The 6,000-nt window shown below is 45.0% G+C and overlaps 1 pseudogene; it reads right to left on the bottom strand.

The window, feature by feature from the left end:
• Positions 1 to 2,100: 2,100 nt before the first annotated feature.
• Positions 2,101 to 6,000, bottom strand: part of LOC109702029 (actin, cytoplasmic 1-like) — a 44,930-nt pseudogene continuing 41,030 nt past the window's right edge.

Genomic DNA, 6,000 nt, shown 5'->3' with positions numbered 1-6,000 from the left:
AGGTAATGGAGGAGTTGTGGAGGACAGAAATAAGATGTGACAAGATCTGCAAGGGGAAAGTGTTCTTAAGACCTTATATGTGAGAAGTTCCGCCAGGTGGTGGGGGGAAATGATTGTGATTGTCCCCCTGAAAGTGAGTTTCTTTGATTCCTGAACTAAAACATAGGCTGCTGATAAGGCCCGTAGACAGGGGGCCCATCCCTGGACTGTGGGGTCTAGTTTTTTGGATAAATATGCTACTGGGACAAATGTGGGACCCTTGTCTTGACCCAGAACTCCCAAGGCTAGGCCTTTATTTTCATGGACATAGAGGGTGAATTGGTTTCTGGGTATCTGGCAGGTGGAGGGCCGGGGCCTGGAGAAGTGCCTTCTGAAAGCATCGGAAAGGGGTGTCAATAGAGGTAAGTAGAGGCTCAGAGGAGTCTCCCTTAGTGGCATCGTATAATGGGGCTGCCAGGAGGGAATAGTTGGGGATCCAGACCCGGAAGTATCCAGGCAGTCCCAAAAAAGAAAGAATTTCTTCCTTCATTTTTGGGAGCTGGCATTTCCCAAATGAGCTGTTTTCTGTCCAGAGTAATTGCCTTAGAGTCATGGGACAATTGAACTCCCAGGTATGTAAGTGTTAATTGAGAAAGTTGGGCTTTGTGGAGAGAGGCCCGATATGCCTTGTCCACCAGAAAGTTTAAGAGTAAAGTGGTGTTGGTTTTAGAGATGTCTAGAGAGGGGCTACATAAGAGTAAATCATCTACATATTGGAGGAGAGTGGACCTAGGGAGATGGAGGTTTTTGAGATCGTTAGCAAGCGCCTGGCCAAATAGATAAAGGCTATCCCTAAAACCCTGAGGGAGGACTGTCCAAGTCAGCTGTTGTGAGTGCTGTGTGTGTGGGTCCGTCCAGGTAAAAGCAAAAATGTCCTGTGAGTTGGGGGAGAGGGGAATGGTAAAAAAGGCATCCTTGAGGTTAAGGACAGAGAAGTAAGTGGAGGAGGCAGGAATAGAAGAGAGAATGGTGTAAGGGTTAGGGACAAGGTGGTGTATGGGTTTAACAGTGTTATTAATGAGTCTAAGATCCTGGACAAGGCAGTAGGTGATATTTGATTTTTTTACAGCTAGGATGGGGGAGTTGTATGGGGAGTGGGTAGGTCTGAGGAACCCCTTTTGAAGTAAATCGTTAATGATTGGTTGTAGTCCCAGCAGGCTGGAAGTAAGGAGGGGGTACTGAGCCTGGCATGGAAAGCGATGGGGATCCTGTAAGAGAATCTTAATGGGAGGACAAGTGGCCAGGGAGGGAGTATTAGTGTCCCATACCTTGGGGTCCACCCCTGAGGGAAGAGTCTGCTTGGTGAAATCAGAAGAGCTGGCCATAGCCATAAAGGTGAGAAGGGGAATGGGATAGAAGTTAAATGAGATGGAGGTCTGAAATTTGGTCAAAATATCTCTTCCCAGTAAAGGGGTGGGACATTGGGGCATGACTAGACACTGGTGGGCCAAAGGATGACCTGAAAGGAGCAGGAAAGCATGGGGGTCTTTCTGGGAAAAATAGTTTGTCCCCCTACCCTGACAATAGGGGTTTGTGATGGGCTGGTGGCCCCCAAAAACTCTGTCAGAACCAAAAAAGTGGCACCAGTGTCCAGGAGGAGGCAGATGGGTTGCCCATCAACCAGAAGGCTTACCTTGGGCTCCAGAAATGAGATGGTAGTTGCCAGGAGGGGAGTCCCAAGGCTCGTTCAATCATCAGTTGCCAGCCCTATGAGGTCAGGACTGGAGCGAGAAGCTGACCCAGCCCAATGCCGGGAGCTGGGGCAATCAATTGCCCAATGTCCAGGGACATGGCATTTAGGACAAGGCCTGGGAGGTGGCCTGGTACTAGGGCAGACATTGGCCCAGTGTCCCTCTTGTCCACATTTGAAACAAGGGCCTAATGAGCTCCTGTTTGGTGGGCGTTGACTCCCCCATTTAGTTTGAGGGTTTGGGCCTCTCATAGCCTTAGCCAACATCTGATATTTTTGGTATTTGGCCTTTTCATCCCTGGAGTGGAACACTTTGAAGGCAGTCGCCAGCACTTCGGTCTGAGGAGTGAGGGGGCCTCTATAGAGTTTTTTTAGTTTAGCCCTAATGTCCCATAACTTTGGGAGAAAAAACAAGTCATAAGAAGCTGTCTACTGTCTGTAGAATCTGGATCAATGTTGGTGCATTGTTGGAGGGCCCTGGTCAATCTATCTAGGAAGGTAGAGGGGTTCTCTGTTTTGTCCTGGATGATTTCTTGGAGTTTCTCAAAATTAATGGCCTTTTGTGATGCCCATTTTAATCCTGCCAGGAGACAGGTGGCAAATTGGTCTCCGAGAGTAAGTCCAGCCTGGGTGTTGTAGTCCCAATTGGGATCATGATCAGGCACTGCCAGGGTGCCAGTAGGGTGAGCAGGACTGGCTTGATGGACCTCATCTGCGTATGTGCGAGCCTGTTCCCAAACCCCTCTATGTTCCTCAGGCAAGTGGGTGTTAGAGAGAACGAGATAGATATTATGGTAGGTTAGGCTATAAGACTGGAGTAAATATTGAAATTGTTTGACATAGGCTGAGGGGTTAGTTGTGTAGGAGCCCAGGCGGGCTTCGATTTGGGAGAGATCAAGCATAGAAAAGGGGACATGAACTCTAACAATGCCCTCAGAACAGGCTACCTCCCGAAGGGGTGCTAGAAGGGAAGGAGGGGGAGACTGGGCAGTGAGAGTGCGCAACCTAGTGACAGGAGGACTGAAGGTGGGGGAAGAGGGAGGAATCAGAGCGGAAGGGGAAGTGGGAGTGGAGGGCAGCACGCAAGGGGGTGACGAAGCAGGAAATGGAGGCGGGTTGAAAGATGGCAGGGTAGGTTGGGGAAGAGGAGGATTAGGAGGATTGGGTGGAGCCTGCCAACGGTCTGGAGGGGGCTCTTCAGCTGGGTGAAGTCTGAAGAGAGGGTGGAGGTTGAGGCTGAAGGCTTTAGAGCAAGGAGTATATGTTTAGGTTTGCAAGTGGTGCAGAGAGCCGGATTTAGACGGAGGTATGAGAAGGCTTGAACATATGGAATCTCTCCCCATTGTCCTGATCACTCACAATAGTTATATAGATCCCGTAAAAGGTTTGGATCTAAAGACCTGAAGAGGGGCCAGTGATTTTGGTTGTCTAAAGGATAAGTGGTCCAGATTTGAGTGCAAACACGGATTAAATTTTTTGGTTTTATGTCTGTGGTCAAACCCAAGGTGTCTAAATTATTGAGGAGGCATCTCAATGGGGAGTCAGATGGCAGAGAAGATGTAGAGGCACCCATTATGAGGGACCCAGTCCCGGAATGGGAGAGGAGGATATTATGTACTGTGGAGCAGCCTCGCATAACACAAATATCCGAGAGAATGCAAAACACACAAGAATCAGTCGTCGCTAAGTTCAAGTGGTTTGCAGGCTGCCGATGGGTCGAGGGCTATGGATCACCTGGCCCCAAGCTTTTTGATGACGGGTCTCTGAGACCCACGAGAAAATGGATCCAAGCCCGACAAGAAAGGGAATCCATCTACCACCTGAGCCACCCAGAGATAGCCAAATGGGGAGTGTTTGAAAACCCTGTAGACACCGAAGGGAGAGATCACAAAGGGAGCCCAAGAAAAGTATGTGGACTCACCAAAGAATGTCTGGTGTTGGATGCAAGCAGGGCAATCGGGAGGATGAGTCCTGGCCAGTCATGTCCTCAGGGTGGTTGTGGGGTGAGTCGGAATAGTGATCCCACAGGATTAGTGGGGAGCCCCCACCCAGTCATGGCACAAAATGTTGGAAATGTAGGCCCCAAAAGTGACCATATGGAGAGGAGTGATCTGACCAAGAGATTCTTTATTGCCAGGTGGGAGAGGGAGAGAGCCAAGAGAGAGAAGCAGGAAGGGCAGGGGCTCAAATACCCCTCAGTGAGACTCAGCATGATCTGATTGGTTAGTATTTTATGGTTCATGCTGATTGGAGGTTGGAACAGAAGGCGGATTCAAGCTAGACTTGAGGCAAGACAGTGACCCTGGAAAGTGGAGGTTTAAGGGTGCAGTAAGAACTGAAACCTATCAGTGCCATATTGCCAACAACTGTGGTACCTATTTACAATGGAATTTTATTCAGTCACAAAGAAGCATTAAATTTTGTCATTTGTACGTAAATGGATGGAGCTGTAGAACAACATCTTATGTGAAGTTAGTCAGGCTCAGAAAGCCAAAAGTTGTATATTTTTCTCAAAATATGTGAAATATAGACCTAATACAAATAAAGAAATATTATTAAAAACCAGGTCACATTAAGAGGAGGGAACATATGAGTGGGGAAGGTAAAAGAAAGAAGTTAAGGTGATATGATTGATTCTATACATCATGAATATAGAAATTTAAACTTCTTGAAACAACCACAAGAAAGGGGCAAAGGGAGAAAAAAGAAAAATAGAGGAGATGAACCAAATTGGGTTACAATACATACCTACATATAAATGCCACAAAGAAGCTCCCTGTGTAGCTATCTTAAACAAGCAAAAATGTCTTTTTTTTCTTTCTTTTGCAAAATCAGAGAACAGGAAGGCAGAACAGGCTCTGCCTTGGGGGGTTGATACCAGTGGGAGAGGGGAAGAGGTAGAGAAATGGTGAAGAAGGGTGAATATGGTGCAAATACTGTGTACACATGAATGTAAGTGGAAAAGTGAGAACTGTTGAAACTATTCCAGGAATTGGGGGAGGGAAAGATAAAGGAGAGTGATGAAGGGGGTGTATTCAAGTATGACATATTTGGTATATTTTAAGAACTTTAGTAAATGCCACAAAGTACCCCCACACAGAGCAGCAATGGAAAAAAAATAAGGAAAAAAGAAACCTTTCTATAAGACTAGACTTCACTTATATTGAAACCTTCCCAGGGGTAACTGGCTGAAAAGTTGACTATTTTGCCACCTCATCATCATTGAGATTTACAATGCCATTGGAGTTCAAACAGAGAATTGAAGGTCTCTGGGAGAAAATAATTAGATTGGTAAATTATTGCTTAATTTTAATTGTGAGAATTTTGCACAATTCTCAGAAAGAAGAATGAAGATAGACTCTAACAGAATTTAATCACTGAATATAAAGTAGAAGATTGGATTGGGCCAAATCTAATGATATGAATTTCCTCCTCCAGGTATTAGAGTGGAATGTTGTTGGGAGGGTCATCAAGAGTCAGATAGACAAGCTAACCTGAAGCCTACTCATAAGAGTAGTCTGCAACTTTTTGACACCAAATGTGATCAAAGGACTATCTGAAAGGAAGAGCTGGGAGTGTTAGCTATGTAAAATAATCAGATCCCATATGATAGCTACTGGAATGGTCTCTACATTTATAACAGAAACCCAAGATATTTGTATGCATATTGGAGTTTGGAAAAGAGACTTATCTTCCTGGCTATCTTGTAGAATCAGGACTAATAAAGGTTAGAGCAAATAATCTGTGCTTATTCCCTCTATTTACTGAGTACAGGAATATTTTTGGACATTCCGTCAACTAAAGCATGGTAAACAACATCTCTGAGAAGGTCATCATACTTGAGATTAATGAAAATATTTGCCATGCTTTTCTTCCTTAAGCTGAACATGAGAATGCCATAAAGTAGCATAAAATACCTCATGAATGTTATTTTTAATAATTTCTTTTTCCTCTATTCCTTTACTCTGTATGTTGCTTATTTCTACTCTCTCATGTAATCAACACTAATAGCAGCTAATGTTTCATTGAGGATTTAGATTTGAATGTGACTGAATGGTTTTTGTTCAACCACTGAAGTTATAGCAGATTCGTGTAAAGTCACCAAAAATATTGACTGTTTTTCAAAAAAATGAAATCCTTGCTGGTGGCTAACATGAGCCAATCATGACCTTGGACCCTGAGTACTGAAAGGATTGCATGTGCTAGCTTTTCTCCTTTATGAGGTCCTCCCTCAGCTCTTCTCTGATTCATTCTCTGTGACATTGATCTGT

This window comes from Castor canadensis, chromosome 6 (genome assembly GCF_047511655.1).
Source record: "Castor canadensis chromosome 6, mCasCan1.hap1v2, whole genome shotgun sequence".
Taxonomy (NCBI): Eukaryota; Metazoa; Chordata; class Mammalia; order Rodentia; family Castoridae; genus Castor; species Castor canadensis.
This window is presented reverse-complemented; position numbering and strand designations above follow the sequence as displayed.